Consider the following 15,813-nt stretch of genomic DNA (forward strand, 5'->3'; position numbering starts at 1 on the left):
ATCACCTCATACATCAATATTCAGAGTAAACACCATTAACCAATTAAAAATCAAGTACCTTGACTAGCGCTCCTTTAGGTGAAGTAACTAACTAGCGCCCATAGCAGGAACAAATCTTGGCGTGAGGCTTGGTTTAAATCAAAGCGTATGTATATTAATGCTCATATTATGTCAGAATAGCTCCATTGCTACCAACACGAGAGATATATGCTACGAAAGTGAGAAGGGAAATGGGCTTAATCAGCGACCAAAGAAGAACATAGACTGGCAATCGGGGCGCGCGGCTGAAGCCGGTAATCACCAGAGTGGTGGGGATGGCAGTGGATGAGTCACCCACTACCGAGCGTCCGTGTGGCAGGAAGGGCTCGCTTTCGTTGTTTGCTTTTGCTTGCCACCGATTATAGAATTTATATTATTGGAAGTTGGATGTTTTTTTAAGAATGATCAACTAAAATATACTTCGCTGGAATTTGTGTACATTTTATTTCATTGTAAGTAAGGAATATAATACTGTAAAAACTATACTGTAACCTGTATTGAATGTTAGAAATCATTCATTGGATACATACTGTAACACCAAATAAACAGTAACATTGTAAACTGTAACATCACATAAAAAGTAAACTTACTATTTAAGTTAGACATTTAAATTATTCCGTATAGTAAAAGGTTGAATTTGTAGGCTTTAAATCGTACATATAATATTTCATTTTATTATGTACTTGTGGTTTTTGAAACCCGCTACAACGATTAGTTGATTTAATCAAATTTAGATATATTCCCATAATAAGTTATTAATGTTTATAGATTTGAGTATAAAAAAAGGTTGAGCATTTAAACATTTAACCTATTTGCAGCGTATGGAGGCGAGGCGGCGGGTACGTGTTTGCGCCGCATGAAATTTGTATCTGCTTTATACCTCGTTTCTCGACAAACTGTTCACTCCAAAAATTTATAAAAAATACTACGGTAAAATTTGGTTTATTATCTCAAACTTTCTCGCAGACGAAACTCGCCTGACCAATAAATAAAAAAAGTAGCAGCCGACTCATTATTTCATGTTCATCGCCAAAGCTCAATTTGGTTTTTAATTAATAATATTTATTTTATAATACTTGTAATAAACTTTTAAAATGTTTATCTACTACATCATCATTGCCATAGTATTGACTACAAAATTGTGAAATTTCAAGTTTTTATCCCAACTCTAACTGTATAATCCAACGGTGTTAATGAAACGCGGCGAATTAAAATGTATACTCGCCGCGAGCTGGTGCCCGGCCGGTTTGTCACCAGAGTGGGTGTGGGTTGGCTTCAACTGCCGTAATGTATTAGGTATAGGGATTTCCAGTCTATGTTCTTCTTTGGTCGCTGGGCTTAATACACTTCTCTACGTGACTAAATATAACATTTAAAGCCACGTCACTAGATGTAGTGAATTTCGAGTAGAACGAAAATGAAGAACATTCACTTTTCACTTCTAGAATCCACCTCTGAAAACGATATAATGCATGATATGAAATTGGTTCCTCTCTGTCGCTACAAGATAATTTTATATTTGGTCATAAAAGGTTACATGGTGTAATAAATAGCCTAGTATTGTTATCGATCTGCCAGTTGCTGTTTCCTTCAGTTCCCGCAAGGAGCGTTGGTGTAGCCAAATTGCTTAGTAGCGCTGTGGTGAAAATCGTCTCGTACACTGTAGCCAGGTAGCAGCACATATCAGTACATTGGATTATGTAACTTGGGAAATTTTACAATTTAATGATCGTTTCACAGTTTTGCACTATCTGAACAGTTATAGAGCAACTATTAATTTGCGATTGCAACAAACTGTCAGCTGATTGCAAGTTAAGTTTTTTTGTAAAACCTGAAAACTTTGCGACAAGAACATGTACAACTCGGTGCAATGTGAGTGTTGAACACAACTAGGTAGTGTTGAAAATATATTCATAAGATACCTGTGCCAATTGATACAATACAGTATAAATGCTATAAAATTTAATAACTAATTTGAATTTCTGGAAGTCACTAGTCAAGGTCAGATGAACTGGCCAGTCTAGTGACTGACAAACTTGGATAAATAAGATGATTTACACGAGCTCCACGTGGGCCACCTGCATGGACTGATCATACACCTCAGAGAGAAAGAGTGGGGGCAAAGCCGAGCAGTTCCGACAAACCCCGAACATTTGGCTGATCAGTGATCTCAGTTCGGAACGGTTATGATATCTATTATTTATTACGAATTAATAAGTCGTTTTATATCTGAAAAACATAGAAATGATATAGAACGTATACTTACAATAATGTTTATTCAATTAATTATATTAATATTTAACTTTCTTTATACCTCCAAAGACACAAAACGTGAGATGGTGCACAACTAATAATTTTCTTAATTTGCATATAAGCTTAACACGACGGTACATACATTTTTTAAGGAAATGTATTAAAATTAATAGGGCAAAGCAACACATTCATAAGCATAACTGCAACATATTTTAATATAGAGTCCTTAATTGCTGGACATAAATTAATAATTACGCTACAAAAGCTGTAATAAAAAGTTATCACAGTAGATGTGTTAAGGAACTAGAAACTAAGAGGATTAAAAAAGAAACTTGTGAGCAAATGTTCAACAAAAACATAAATATAGAAATATGACAAAATCAATTACAACTACCTAACTTAAATACCTAACATAGCACGTGACATCGTAAAATTCAAGCTCAGATCACGTGAGAAAGGCTAAACCGAAATGCCCCTGGCCATCGATGCCGGCTTTGGTGGCGCCCTCACACATCTGCAAAAAAAAAAAAAAAAAAAAAAAAAAAAAAAACATCTTCGAGATAGTGTATGTATCTAAATTTGAGCTTATCAGGGTCTCCTATACAATCTGAACCATGACAGGGATATTCTCCTCACACTACTACCTTCCAGCTTGTTGCAGAGAATATTATGATCCATCCTGTCAAATGCATTTGATAAGTCACGAGAAACTCCTAGAGCATGTTCACGATTTTCCAACAGTTTCAGTAACTCCTAAACAAAATTACTCATTGCCTGCGTTGTAGATCGATTCGGTCTAAACTCATATTGATGGGAAATTAAGATGTTATACCTATTCAAATGGTCAAGCAGTGATAAACTGTTTTTCCAAATACTTTTGACAAAGTAGTTACATAAGAGAGAAACAGGTCGGTAGTTTTGAACATTACTTCTATCACCTTTTTTGAAAAGAGGAACAATGTTTGCAGTTTTGAAGGTATCCGAAAATATACCTGCAGACGTGGATCATTATTATTTTCAACCGCCAAATATCATTAAACTTTTAGCTGTTGAAAAATTTGCAAGTGTTTAAAAAGGTATAATTTATTTGTGTTTATTTATGCTTATGTTTATAATTTGTTAATCATTTAAACATTTAAACACAAAATAGTAAATGTAGAGACATACTTTCATGAAAGTTACTAACTAAATGTTTAGGATGAAAGAAGAAACGATTTTGTTTGATCAAATTCTAATTACTGTACAACTTTTTTCACCCACCCTATGTTCTGACAAACTAAGCTGTAGTTTTTAATAATTCAGAACATTATAAAAAATGTTACAACATTTTTCGTTATACAGTTACTAGCGTTTAATTGGTATTTTGTCTTTTATATCGCTGTTTGATATTCCTTTCCGGGAAAAAAATAAAGAATAATAGTTTAATTATAATTTTAATTGAGTTATTGGCTGTCGACTAGTTAAAGTGGTGAAATCGAATTTGGAAATGAAGACTTGTGTTAAATTCGTAGCTCTTTAAGATAACTTCCCTGAATGCAGAAAAAGTAGAAATTCTTGTTCTATCATTCTACGTGAAATTTACATACCTTTAAAGTAGGCATTTTAGGAAATTTTGTAACCAGATCCAAATCAAAAAGGCTAAAGATAAAACATGTGAAATCTTTTCAGTATGTAGGGTCTACATGATTTATAGCTTTATAGAATGACATGCTTTTTATTTATAAAAATGTTTAGTTTTTATAAGAAAAATCATTAATAAACATGCAATGTTTTAAAATTACACATGAAAATATGTAAATTTCATCAGTTATGAATGTAAACGTTTTCCAGTTTTATCTTCACCCTTTTTTATTTTGACCTGATTACAAACATGCCGCTTTAAATTCCTGTAACTACACGAGGAGTGGTAGTAAAAGTTTTCTTTCTACATTTTCTTTATTAAGGAAATTTATATTAAACATCAAATTTTACGTGAAGACATGAGGTTCCAAACCTAAAATCTTTTGCACCACCTTAAACCTCTATGAAACAAGTGATTAGCCACTTTAAAATGTTTCAAGCGAAACCAGACCAAGATGTTGAGGACAGAAGCCCAGTACTTCTCCTATGTTCGACTAAAAGGAACCCTCTCCTCCTGAGGGCAGAAGAAGTAAAGATAAGAGACTCTTGAAATGTTTATCAACAAGGTGCATTATTCTAATAACAGCCAACCTGCCCCTGGGGTAGACACCACTTAACTCTTCGCTCTGCTGATAACCTGAGAGTCCTAAGTAGCTCTTGTGAGTCGTCTGCCCCAGTGACGGAGCTAGGGTTTGTGACATCCTGAGTCACGCGGTCCCCCAGAAAAACTGATGATATTATTGCAGTGTACGCTACTGCTCCCCATTCATAATGAAGCTACGGTGCGCAGGATCGATTCAATGTGAATGTTGAATCGATCTAGTTCACCTTCCTCTTACGTGCTTCACATTGAATCAACTTTTCCCACCATTTCAACTTAGCCACGTTTTGGGTAGACAATTTGGTTGTTCCATCGTGCTTAGAGATCGTTTCTAAAACACAGTAGTACTTGATGAGATAATGAGAATACCTCTTCACCTAGATTACACTACATTGTGTAGTGAGGTGTGTCTGATGACGAAACTATGTCCATTTTGAGCTTCTTCATCGTCGACATTTTTATCTCTCCAGGCGAACATGACTCCAGATTCCAGGGGTCAAGTCTGTGACAGCGTCAGATTCCAGACGCTGCACAAATAGGAAGTTGCACTGGAGTCAAACTCAACATTCTTACTACTCTCTGATGAAATAATTTGCACTCAAAGTCTGAATATATTTCGGACGTGTGTGGCTTATTATAAATAAAGGGAGTTAATTTAGTAAAATAGATTCCTCAAAGCCAATAGTATTAGTATTGAAGATTGTTACTAAAGCACGATAATTAAATTTAGGAAAGGTTTTAACACAAGTTATTCATTATTATCAAAGTTTAAATTTAGGCCTATCCTTACTTTTTTTAATTAGCCTAATCGATGCTATGATTATCGTGATTGGACCGCTATCGTGGTCTGAGCTTGAGTTTACAATTGATCTTATCGCTTACACCCAACTATTGTTTATGTGGAAGGTTAATTTACAAAACGTAAAGCCCAACCGCTTACATATTTCTAATCACATCTCACAAACCAGATTGGATTTAATTTTTGTATTTTCGGAGACATTCCGGGAAAGAACCTCCATACAGACGCTCCAGAAAAATATGGCAAACTTTATTGGGCAATTCAAGGCAGAAATGCTATTTTTCAAATTTCTGTTCGTTTACACACATTCATAGCTACTCAAGCGAATGTTATGGCGGAGAATTTACTGTCACAACTTTGTCCAAAAACCAATTTGGAATTTACCTTTTCCATTACTTGAGTCTAATCTACTGCTAAAATGTGGCATTACTTGTTTATGACTTGTGTGTGTATTTATGGGTTTTGGTGTAAGGTTTCCGAAAACAGACAAGTCCTTGGCAACAAACGATGCAATAAAACATACATAGAATGTCAAAAACTTAAAAAAATATACTATGATTGTTGAGTGTAGGTTTATGTATGATTAAAACTCATTTTTGTTGGCAAAATACATATATAGATTCAAATAAAATCGAAATGCTTTTATTTTATAGCGCTTCTCTGATATATCAGTTTTCCAGAACAAGTTGTTGCCATATATTCTGAACTCTATTTTACTACATTCTTGAAGCTCTCTCCTTATTGGAAATTAGTTAATAATATAAAACAAACACTCCAATAATGTAGGTTTTTATTTCTGTGAGGCCTTTCGTACTCAATGAGCACATCATCAGACCCACATAACTGAATAAAAGTGGTTAAAATAATAACATAAATAATTTTCTACTAAATAAAAACGTATGTCATTACGAAAGTCCTCACAGTAATAAACACCTGCATTATTGGAGTATTTGTTTTACGGTAATACCTAAATTACTAATTTACTTTGACGCAATTGGGTATTTAATGCAGTAACGTTTTTTTAACCTTAACTTTAAATGTATTGTATGGCAATGTTTTGAGGTCATCGGAAAGCTCATTTTAAAGTATGATAACCCCTTCTTCCCCGATTCTAAGCTTACTTTTAGGAAAGTGAAGCCTCTCACCCCGCGCTGAGGCACCTCACAAATTCTATAGGTACAACATCTTCATGTGGTTGGAATTAACAAATTGAAGTCAAAATGAACTTATCTATTATTTTTTTTACTGAAACGTAGACAAGTAAGAAAATGCAGAGACGAAGAAGGTGCGAAATGGCCAGGGAACGATACTGAAGTAACTCTTGTGAGTGAAGATGTACAATATTGATTCTTGTAAATCCACCTGTCTCCATAGCGTGGTGAAGGTGTCAGAAATATTAGTGTAGCATCCACACCACTGTTAACCATCTTGTTTACTAAACTGTATCATTCACTGGGTTGAAAAAAAGAAAAAGAAAATGTTGCAATCTAAATACAGGGTGTTTCAGACCACCTGTCTCAAATGTTTAGTAGTGAAACGGCTTACTGTTTAGTTTAAACGGATTCCTCCCCACTTAATCAACCCCAAAGAATGTTTTTTTAAATAATGTAAACTTTTAAAAATTCCAATTTTTAATCTCAAAGATTTTAAGTGCAAACACACGTCATGCTGTACATAATTTTAAACGTCTTTGCATCCCTAACATTTTGTCGAATAAAAAATCTCTGTTTGTTTTAAAAAAACTGTTTTTATTGCCACTTCTGTGACACGAACCCACACCAAAATAACTGTTTCGACGCTCCATGTCACGAGCTTTCAAATGATACCATGCATGTCCATATTTTTACAAATATTCCTACAACTGTAAAATTAATATTTTTGGAAAATATAAAAATTCCCATAACCCGAATAGTAAAGGGGGTCTTCCGCTACATCAAATTGAAGGTTGTACAAAACTGAAGCATCTCTGCTAATGTTCCCGCGACGGCGCTGAACTGTAATTATGTCTACTGAGTGGCATTGACTCTTTAGAGGTTGCTAGATAATTAAGAGGGGAAAAAAATTAATATTAAATTTTTTTTTAACTTTTAACCTCTAGACATTGGGACGAGTGGTCTGAAACACCCTGTATACATCAGTAGGTATGATTAAATAATAAAGAATAAAGTTATGGGCCACATAATTCAGCCAAAAGAATACATTAGTAGTGTGAATTTAAGGGAGAGTGACGTCACCAAGTAGGTTATGGGGACTGAATCTCTACTGAAACTAGTAATTTTCTTAAAAACATAATTAATAATTGTGATATATAATTGAAATAATGTTTACCACCGTTCAAATAAAAAAAGTTTCCGTACTTTTTGGACCTTTTTGAGTTTTATTTTTTAAACATGTTATTTTAAATTTCCATGTGTTTAACTACTGAATATATTTTAGTGCTCGATATCTCGTTTTGAAGTGAATAAAAAGAACTAACGTTTACAAGTTATGGGTTTGCAAAAAAGTTGTAAAAATCCTTTGAAATTACTTTTTAATTTAAAAAAAGTATATTTGTATTTAACTTTGTGCACTTACACGTTCAAAAAGTTACATTATATTATAAATAATGTGTGGTAAAAGTTTCATTGCTGTAGCTGTAATAGTCAAAAAGTTATTTAAGAACTTTTGAGTGAAAAACGTCAAAATTTAAAAATTGCGGGAATCAGCGTTTGAAGTTTACACGTAATTTAGTAGCTATAAAGGAAAATAACACCCTACAGGTACCTATAATCAAAGAATGGTATATTTATATATTGAAGACATATCTAGGCCTAGTAAATAACTAACAATAAACGGAAAAGGCCGTAATTGTTATGTAACCACTTTAGAACATAGGTATATGATAAAGTAATACAGGCCTACCATTTTACTCCACCTTCTGATACCTGTCTCTTTGTTTCTTTGAGATTGTAGGGTTTAAATTTCTTTGCATGCACCATTTTACTCTCTACAATACTGAGTAACTTCTATAACCTCGACGTTCAAAATGAAATCTTTACACAGTTTCTACATCAGAGACACATAGACTACAAGATAGAGTGTTGTCTAAATGAAGAGTATTGCCATTGTCTTATCAGGTACTCAATTGAGCGCACTATGCTGTTTTAGAAGGATCTCTAAGCGCAGTGGAACAATTGAGTTCTCTGCTCATAACGTAATTATCGTGAGAAGAAACAATTCAATGAGTGTGTTGAATTCAGCTTTCTATATACTTATGACACATCTAATATTGTCACCCACGACCCATTTATGGTAGCCTGGTTTATTTTATCGATGTAAAATGAGGCACAATCGTAATATTGTATTGAATAGGTTGGCAATAATGCCTTCGACCTCTCTAACAATATAATTAAGTTTAAAACGAGACTAAGCTACTTTTGTTAATATAGTTATGGTAAATACAATCAGCAGAAAGCGTCTCTTAAGTAAGAAGGTAGTGTAGTATTTTGTTTTTAAATCGTGTATTTACGATTTAGTTAGTTAAAAATAAAACAATAAGTGGAAAAGGACAGCATTACTTTTGTTTAAACTATCAACCTTTTACTGTTTAAAACAACCGGGTGTCTTAAAAGTCCTCCCCCCCCCCTCTATTAACTTTCTTATGAACAGAGATATGACCACTTGCTAGGAGATCGTATTTTAAAATTTTGACTTACCCCAAAAATACCCCATTGGGGGGGGGGATGGTAAAACATTTTCTCCTCAGTTGGTCATATAAACATCTTCCAAAGTAAATCACTCCATCTTTATTCATAAGAAAGTTAATAGGGGAGGGGTAATTTTTAAGACATCCTTGTAACTTATTTTTAATTAGTAGATAATTGTAATGATTAGTGTATTTTCTTTTATTTATTAGTAAGTAAGCGTTAGCATCTTTATTTTTGGACGGATTTTAATGCTGATTACTCTAACAAGATTGCAATAGAATATAAATTTCTCTAAAGAAATCAGTCTTAGAAATTCCAAGCTTAAATACAAGCGGTCGTATACATCAAACCATTTAAAGAGTGCGATTTTAGGGGTCAAAGTATTTAATTCGACTACGTACGAATTATCAGTACAGTCTGTGAAGGATCAATGTAACAAGGAGGGTATCGCGGGAAAGGGCGGCAACAATGGGCAAGTCACGTGACTAACAATGGCTCAGCTGACGAGGTCACGTGGCCTTGTAGTGCCTCCGGCCGCAACGACAACAATGACAACCTACCCGAGTGTAAATATGTGGTCCAACCCTCTTTAGTTAATAGTCACATTGTACCACCAAGAAGGGCGTTGGGCCGAATCAAGAGGTGAAGAGGATTTGTCATGGGATGATGTCTAGATAAAATTGGATCTTAAAACAATTATTTTTCATTCACAACTCAATCAGTTACATACCTTCCAAGGACATACATGCTTTGAAACTGTGTAAATACGACAGTAGCATGCCTTTGTGTTATTAGGTTCTTACGCAAGGATAGGATCGGTGGGATTTCTGGATTGTAAAATTACGTTGAGTTTTTGCCCATACAGGCAATGTTAAACCTTGTGCAATTTTACGCCCTTATTTTCGATCGTAGCGCTATAGGTGTCTCATTTTAAAGATAAAGTTAATTCGCAACCAAACATGTTATTGTTTTCCTTTTTTTTAATATTTAAACGATAATATACAACAAAGTTAGGGATGTTTTATGAGTAGCCCATCAAATATAAAGAAAAACTAAAAATAGTTTGGATGCGTAATAATTTCATCATTAAAGTAAGATCGTGCATAACTCTACGACTAAAGGCTAAGGGTATAGAACTGCATGAGTTATAACAAACTTCTATTCCTAAAACGTCAAGAAACTTCTAGAACATTCAGGATAGGAATATCCTTTATACAACCTCGCCAGCATTCTGTGTAGTTCTGTTTTTTTTTTCAGATAACAATTTCAATATATTAGCGAAGCATCGGATCAATCAGACAAGAATCTTTAATGTTAAAAACCTATCGATCAACCGTCTCACTTCCTTCCAGATTTTGAGGTTAAGGCTGCCCTGGTGTCCAGAGTAAATACGTATAATTGGGGAAAGAACATCAGGACCAACATATCATCCACGATATGCTCTCTCGTGATTACGCATTCGTTAATCCATTACAATGAAACATGTTTACAGTATCGGAATATAAAAATCATGTTTCAGTTTATCTATGGTGTGTGTTTGGGTCGTGTTTGTATTTGCTGTGGTTGCTTTGCACACAGTGTTGCTGAAGTCTAGAGGTACGATTGACTTTGGTACACCTCTATCTATGGTTTCTGAATCTGATTTAGGGATCTTAATAACGTCAGGATGAAACCGGACGCTGTTCGCATAAATGGTACAGCTTTAATGAACTGCAAGAAAAAGAAAGCTCCCAAACTTGAGCCTTGAAACACACCTGAGGAAATAAATAACTATGGGGAAAATTCCTGCAGTAAATGTTTTAATCGGTTCATAACATTAATGAAAATCCGATGAGAAATAGGCTACGGTCTTTGTCTTTCCGTAGGACAGATTTCAATCCTCGAAACGTTGTGTTATACGGTCGTACGAGGAAGTTTAATAAAACATGTAATTACCAATCTTTGGTGTGGTTTGTATGGTGATATTCGTGGAAGCAACCAAATGAATATTCAGTTAAATTGAATGGACTTTAATACATTTGAATGTTTTTTTTTTTCTATTTGTCGTGTATACAAGTAACTAATAAAAATATTTAATAATATGCATGAGCATATATAAAGGGGGCTTAGGGGGATTAATCCCCTGACATTTTTAAAGACAAAATTAAAATTGGATCTATTGTTTCTTTTAAGATAGATCACATGTATGAGGTCTTAAAGCTCAAAAGTTCCTCTGAGAAAGATCCCTGAGTCCCTATTTTAGGAGAATATTTTATACCTGCCGGCCAGTACCGAGATAATGTTTTCTATACCGCCACAGGTAATATGTAGAAAATATAAATAGGATAAGATTGAACGCACGTGGTCAATATCAAAACCTAAATACATTTAACACAAACTTGAATGTATATAGGCCTACAACCGATGCTTGTAAAGCAATAGTATGAACTCTGTGACAATAAAAAAACGAGTAACCTGGGGATTCGTTTCGATGCAGTATCTAATTACTGCTCATAGCCGAAGAAGAAAGAAATCGTTTGGTACAGGCACTATCTAATGGCGCAGTGTAGCGGGTACGGCGGTTATCGCGCGATAACCGGATCAAGCAACGTCGAGCGTCGCTGCTACTTGGATGGGTGACCACTGAGCGATCCTGTCCATGCAAGCAGCCCGCCTGCCCGGCTATTGGGGTAAACGGACTGTAGGTCCACGTCATAAAACTGCCGGAAGCATTTCTTACCTACTTCTTAAGGGGTGGACAGTAGGTCCACGGTCCCGGCCTGGGACCCACTGTCCGACTCACGGGTTTCTTTTGACGAGGGGTTGATAAGGGATCGTCGTACTCACACTGCAGCACTTGAATGGATGTTTCGAGATTTAAACTCTATATCTGCTAAATAGTTTTCAGTACACTACATAAGACAGCTGCAAAAAGAATGAAACAAAATTATATACATTAAATAAATTCAGGTTGGTTACGCCATTTCTAACTCAAGAATGTCTGTAACGATTATAGTGGTCTTTGCTTTATTGGATACGTTTTAGCTCCGACTAGGAGAACAACGATTAAAATATCGTAAGAATGCACAGAAAAATCAGGAAAAGAGAACAAGACATTTATATAATAGTATAAGAGCCTGTTAACTATAGTCATTTTTTTCTGTGTAAACATTGTTTATAGTAGCACAATCATAAATTACCTTACATTTAGTTGTGAAAGCATAGAGTAAGCTTGATAATAACAACACTTCTTATTTCAAACTTTTTTGCGACCACTGTTGAGCACAAGTAAGACGAATATTTAGATAAAAAAAGTTTTATTAATAGTCTACTTTAACTGTACACTTTAGTAAATATTGAGTATGCATGATGAGTACTGTATGCAGACATCAATGGAATGTATTGTATAACTTTTATATGGTTATAAAACGCATAGTTTATTTGACTTTTGACAGAAGTAGGATTCTCAGAAGTTTGTATGTAGGCTACCTTGTTCGAGAAAACAAAGCAATATTAACTAGGGCTTTTTTATTAATTAAACACCAAATTTTAAAACTTTTAACGGTTAACGGTTTATTTTAAAGGGGAATAAAACTAATAGGGTTTAAGAATAAATTTAAGAATTTGGAGCGTTTGAATTCCTTATAACTGCTAGTAATTAAACATGTTATCTCCTGTCGTTCCGGGATCACTATTTTGAAATAACGTTAAATTTTTTCGCAGCGGGATATAGCGATGAATAGCAATCGGAAGTTTGAATGAAACTAGACAAATTTTTTAGCTGTTCATCGAATTTATGTTTGAGTGATATTTACAACGTATCGCTAGCTGCATAAGGTCACTATTGTGTAAGTTAGTATGTCTGTGTAGGTAGATGTTTTGTTTACTGTTTGGATTGTATGCCAAGAGCTACTATTTGAGGTAATAAACTATTTTTTCTTCGTATCTATTTAACTTAATTTCGTACAACTTTAAAAATGATATACTAGATATGAACTAAATGGTTATTTTAACTTAACTAATTTTAACAATGTTAATAAAACAATAAACCATCCATTTCAATTAACGTGTACTACGAGTAACGTGTCTACTGGTATATACAGTATTATACAAACAATGGTCCAATATAAGGAATAACAAATACAAACTTACTGTAGATGTTTATGATTCATTAGGACAATGCCAAATTAATCAGATAGTAATATAATGCATTATGGAATTCGTTAAGATATAATCCCTATTAGTAATCCACTTCATATGTCACAGCTTGAGTAAACTGTTGTTAATATTTAGTGCTTTACCAGTACACTGTGCGAATGTAGTGGAAGCATCACTGACCAGAATAAAGAATAAGTGCAGGTAGAAAAACGAATGCACGGCCAGGTCAGTTTTGAAAAGTAGGACAGTTAGTCCACAGGTGTCGGCGTGGACTAACTGTCCTACCCTGCAGAAAAGTGACGTCAGCCACCCTCGTCAAACTAGGCGTGGACCTACAGTCCTACAATCGGCTATTGGTGATGGTTCGAAAGTCACCTTTAGGCCGTTGGTCCCCTAGGTTAAGTGTTACGTAGTGCTTCTTAGCCCTAACTTCAACTGGTAATATTAGACACTTTGGGTCTTTTTCGTTTAAGGGCCAGCACCTTACAAACATACTATACCTGACTGACAGTGCATTTAATCGTTTTTTTTGTGTTATTAGTTCGTAGGGCAGTAGTCCAGGTACTACTTCTAGTATAAACTCGTCTTATCTTATCAGTGATAAACGCGCGCCGCTTATCTTTTGCCTGTAATGAACCTGCGTTAGTTCTGTCTGACGTTGATTTGTGTGATGCCATTTGGAGGGATATCAATTTGTACTGGCCTCCAGAACAATAAGTTTTGCTCTTAATTACTTCCATTTTCTCATGAGTGAGTTATACTTAGTTTTTCTTGTTCAATAAAGCGTGGTGAGTTGATCTGGGCTTGGACTTTGCAAGCCGAGATCTGAGTTTTGAATAGGCAAGCTAGGGTCTTTTGTGCTGGCCCTTAAACGAAAAAGACCCGACACTTTTTACTTTACTAAATGTAGTTGGTCCAATCTTTATTGTAGAGTAGGCCGTGGTTGGCGAAAGTACAAAAACAACTAGGAATTCCGTCATAATGTTGATGATTGAAAAAAAAACGTAGCCTATTTAAAGCGAGTTAACTTGACTGGTAGAAAATGAACCCCCTTGACTACACACATTGTTACCATCTACAGTACATGAGTGTGGTATCGACGAGTCTGAAGTTTGTTTATGTATTGCTACTTAAAAAAGGATGCATTGTTTTGATACAAGGCTATAATTGCATTATAATCATGGTTTAGTAGTCTAGTGCTGGTTTCCTATATACTTCAGGGCTAATCATTCCATTAATCGTTGCTTATTTAGAAACACAAAACAGTTGAGTGTCTTCAGATCTCTAAACATTATATTTTTACAATTAATATTACATTGAAAACCAAATAGGTGTCACAGTTGTAAATCCGTTGAAGCCCAGCAATGTCATTAAGAATAAACTATTTTCTTAATATGAAATATACAGAGAAATAAATTTCCACTTTACCATTTTGGAAGACACTGGTTAGTGGAAGACAATATAGAATACAGAAGAAAGAAAGAGGTTCTTTATTCAGATAGCTACATAATAGCGTCACATGCCTTCTAAATTACACAATTATATTACTTTGGACATATAAGTCTACTTAAACGTAGTGATAAGAAATGAAAACCTTCTTTCAAGAACGTAGCCAGGAAATAATTGGGGGGGGGGGGTTCAGACAACTTATATTTTCCCATAGTGGACAGAGAGTAAGGCCCCATTTTGTTCCTTAAAAAGTTCTTGACCCGTTTCTGTGTTGAGAACGATATTTCAGTAGTACACGTCAGTAATAATGAATTTTTTAAAAAAGTAATCTACTAAAAAGTAATTGAAAAAATGAAAAGTTGGGGTCCCCTTAGACTCCCTGGCTAGCTACTTCCTTGCCTTCTTTTACAAATAGCCATAAACTTAACATTGTTGGGACAAAAAAATCCTAAACGCTGTAGTGGCAACCTTGCAACAACTCTTTTAGCTGCGCCCAAACATACGTCTTACTACCTGGAATCTTTAGCGGATCCGGCAGAAAGTTTAGGGGCCTCTACACATTAAATACACTAACACTAAATACCTCTCATAGAAATATTTAGATCCAAGAAAGAGAACTGATCTCTGTGTATAGATTGAAGGGAATGTCATTAAGTCGTTTTCTTGGAAATATGACTTACAAGAGCGCCTACGCGCAAGAATGTAGCAAGAAAATAATTTTTGGGGCTCAAGACAACAGATATCTTTTCGGAGTGGGCAGGAAGTAAGACAAGTGCAGTAAGCCGCTCATTACACATTTTGTTCCTTAACCTTTTCTTGGCACGTTTCAATGTTGAAAACGTTTTTTCGACAGTACATGTCAGTAATACTGAATTATTTAAATAGTAATAATAGTTTGCTAAAAGAGTAATTGGAAAAAAATTACATTTGGAGGGGTCTGGACCCCTTTTAACCCCCTCGCTGGCTCTGTCCTTGAATTAAGTTTAAGGCAAGGTCTGTTCTCACATTTCGTATCCCCAGATTTCTACACCGTAGCTAAGATATGGGTAAATCAGTATATAATAATACGCTGGCATCAAACACTTGGTTTCCAGAGTTGAAGAAAAGAAAATGTAAGACAAAAATTCCGGACTTTGCTTTTTACAGTCTGATTCAATGTGATCTGTAACTCTTAAATTAAAAACGATGTAAATTCCAAGAAAATTTGTGAAAGAAAACGGATTGATCAA

The sequence above is a fragment of the Homalodisca vitripennis genome, chromosome 4 (genome assembly GCF_021130785.1).
Source record: "Homalodisca vitripennis isolate AUS2020 chromosome 4, UT_GWSS_2.1, whole genome shotgun sequence".
In the NCBI taxonomy this organism is placed as follows: domain Eukaryota; kingdom Metazoa; phylum Arthropoda; class Insecta; order Hemiptera; family Cicadellidae; genus Homalodisca; species Homalodisca vitripennis.